The following is a 3,618-nucleotide window of genomic DNA, read 5'->3' on the forward strand; positions in this document are numbered from 1 at the left end:
ACAACAGTATCTGCATTTATTGCCACTCGGGGGGAAATATGTTTAATGTATGATGTTCTTTTAAAAATTGAAACCTGTGTTTGGTTTATAGGATGCATTCAATGTCTGATAACACTGTAGGATTTGTGACGTTTCAGTCTGTCTAAAAGCAGACCTCAGTTTTTTACATCGACCTAAAATAAAAACAATAATAACAATAATAGCCAGAGTGTTCCTTGGAGCTAGAGCTGGAAGCTAAGGCTTATAGTAACATAAGCCTTAGTAACATACATAGTAAAAAATGACTCAATTTCAATACTTTCTTTAGTCATTATGGTTAATTGACTTGCATCCCCTTTCAGCCGAGGTTGTACAGATTTTAGGGACATAGATACTCCAAGAAAAGACGTCACAATAAGCAAAAATACCAATGTATGCACTGGTGGACCATTTCTATTGCAGCAATCAAAGGGTTACATTGATTTAGTTTCTTGTTACAAACCGATTCGTGGGAATGATTGTGTTTTGTTGTCATGCTGCCCATAAACCAGAACGTTGTTTCATAAATAAATAAATATTTATAAATAAGTGAGGGGTGTGCTGGCGTCACTAATTTTTTTATAATTTTATAAAATGATTTTTCTGGTGTTTTACACATTTAGCCGTGGAGGACAATCAGAAATGTGGGCAGATGAAGACATTAGAGCACCGGGATGCCTCCGTCTTTATATATATTTGCATACAGCTGTTTAGTTTTCTGCCTGACTGCAGTTTTATTCAGAGTCATTCCATCTGCTGCTCCTCCGTTCTGTGGCACCTTTATGCTGAAAGTAAGAGAAAAACAAATATTGACTTAATATTAAATATTAGTATATATAAAAAACAGAAAAACCGCTTTCAACTCCTACTGCACCATCTGGACATAAAGACCTTTCTTGGTGATTTTTAAATACAATCTTTGTTTTATACGATTGTAAACTCTACCTTGGGCTCGGTGCTGCAATGTGCCAGCACTCAGCAGTACTGAGCACAGAATTTTGTCCACATGAGTACCCTTACTCCTTATTGTGTACCCCCACCTCCTGGTGATTCTGGGAAGACCCCCACCTTACTTTGCCTCTGGCTGCTGTTTGTTGCCTTTCGTTGGTTGGGTTGGTTGGGTTGAAGCATCAGGAGTGAGACGGTTAGGGTTAAAACAATTTCAGGGTCAGAGCCAATCAGAGGCAGAGTTGTTATCTTGTGTAAACACAGAGATAGCTTAGCATCAAGAAAAATGTAAATATGGTTACAGTGCTGGGGTTAAGTTGGAGTAATGGTGGAGAGTACTGGCACATTTTATAGTACAATTCTGGATCTGCTTGAGCTGTCATAATATTCTATATATGAAATAATAAATCCCAAAACCAATGTATAATTTGTACAGCTCCGACCTTGTCACTCTGTACCAGGAAACACAGAGCTCAGACCAGCGGGGGGGGGGAGTCATAATAACGTCAGCCTTAGCAGAGCCGGAAGCTGGGAGGAGGTGAGGCTTCTGAGCGGCTGCAGCAGGCTGTCAGGTGAGCGGCCATAATGAACAGGGTGCAGTGGGTGTGTGTCTGCAGTGTGAGTGGAGCCGTCTGATTTATCTCTCAGGCTTCACTTCTTTTATGGGAAATGTAACTTTGCTGGTTCTCAGCCCTCAGCAGTAAAATGGTCTAGATACTTTATATTCTGTAGCATGGTCAGCCTAATTTACCTTTTTACGTTGTTCATTTGCAGTGTAACCACGGCGCTGCATGCATACATTGCAGTGTTAGTGCTGATACAATATATGAATCAATGCCAACAGAGAGGGATGTGTTTAATGTCTGTGGTCTGTCTGGAGGAAAGTACAATAATGTAAAGTCAAGGATGTGACGTGATGTGGATCGATGCTAGATGTTTCATTTATTGTGTCTTCGGCTGCTTTTGAGATTTTTTTGTGTAAAATTTGGGGTTTCTTTGGTTTAATAATTTGCTTTATACCTTTCCATTATAATACTTTGTGATAGATATTATCTGTTTTTATATCAATGTTCTAATATTTAGATTGAAGGAGAATCTAAATATAGACTATATATAGATATGATTGTTTTTTGTGTGTTTTTGAACTTCTTTTAAACTTTACCACCTTCACAAGTTTCCACTTACAAAATAACTGCTTGGAGTATTGATCTGATATCAATTCATAAGTCAAAGAACATTTTACATTACCTCAATAAATTAGCAAATTGTGAGAATATAATTTACAGTCAACACAAAAAAATAATAAACTGCAGGTAGGACAGCCTGTAGACAAAACCCAGGGCAAAAGGGCAGAACATTCTCAAATCACTGGTGGCGCCACTCGCTGCTGCTCATTAAGCTCTTTGCTCTGATCACACAGTAATAACAGAAGGCGCCTCAAATGATCAATATTTTTATCAACTCAGACCTTTCTGAATGGTGTGATCTGTGGAGGCCGGGGAAGAGAACAATGTTCAGAAAGACTTCAGGTCGGACCGGAAACTATAAAGTGAGGGGGACCTTGATACGGCTTTGTGTCACACATCTTACTCAGGTGATATTTAAACCCGGACCGTGGAACCCAGGAGAACCAGACCGCTCCAAAGAGCAGCAGTGAGTGCTGTACGTTGTGAAAGCACAACCTGGTGATGCCTTTCTAATGTCGGGGTCACCTGAAGTTTGCTGTATGACCTCCGTGAGCGGCTGCCTGCCAGAGGAGGCTGCCAGCGTGGTGCTCAGTGCACGGCTGGGGTATAAATCAAACACACCTCACCTCAACTCAACCCTGCAGCTGGCTCAGCCTCAGCTGGCCAGGAGAGGAGTGGAGGAGAGGAGGAGGAGAGAGGAGGGGAGGGGAGGAATGAAGAGGGGAGGATAGGAGAGGAGAGGGGAGGGGAGGAGAAAACGAAAGCAAAGTGGAGATAAAAAAAAAAGGTAAATGCAAATTGCAATGCAAAGGAGAAGTTAGAGCAGAGGAGAAACAGAGTATGCAAAAAAGGATGTGGAAGGGAGGAGACAAGAGAGGAAGTAGAGGAAAGGAGAGAGGACGGGAAAGGAGAGTATGCATAAAAAGAAAAGGAAAGAGGGGAGTTGGAAGGAGAGGAAAGGAAAGGACGGGAAGAGGAGAGAAAAGAGAAAGTAAAGAAGAGAGGAAGTGAGAATATTCGGAAAGCAAATAGGAAATGAAGAAAGAAAAAGGGAAATAAAACAGAGGAGCAATAATGAGAGTACATGAGAGAGAAGATATGGGAAAACAAGAGGAGGAGAGGTGAATAAATAATGGGAAGAGGAAAGGAGATAAAGATGGGGAGAGAAAGTTAGGTGACGAGAGGAGAGGAGGAGAAAGTAAGAGCTGTTGAAATAGAGGAAAGAAAGAGCAAAATGATGGAGTGATGGAGGAAGTGAGGGAAGACAGAAGAGAAGAAAGACGATGATGAGGAGGAAAGAGAGAGAGAGAGACAGTTAGTAATTATCTAGAGTACCTTCCTCAGTTTTTACTGCAGAGACTCACTGCGATTTATGTGTGTGTGTGAGTGTGTGAATGTGTGTGTGTGTGTGTGTGTGTGTGTGTGTGTGCCAGCAGTGTGACAGTACCTGGGGAGTACTGTATAC

General features: G+C 41.3%; 1 protein-coding gene across 1 annotated transcript in view; it reads left to right on the forward strand.

The window, feature by feature from the left end:
- The window catches only part of LOC118324149 (IQ motif and SEC7 domain-containing protein 1-like), a gene marked incomplete in the record, with an annotated part of 46,487 nt that overhangs the window by 28,377 nt on the left and 14,492 nt on the right, over window positions 1-3,618 (forward strand).

This window comes from Morone saxatilis, unplaced genomic scaffold (genome assembly GCF_004916995.1).
Source record: "Morone saxatilis isolate NCDOM2014 unplaced genomic scaffold, NCSU_SB_2.0 Contig15, whole genome shotgun sequence".
Lineage (NCBI taxonomy): Eukaryota > Metazoa > Chordata > Actinopteri > Moronidae > Morone > Morone saxatilis.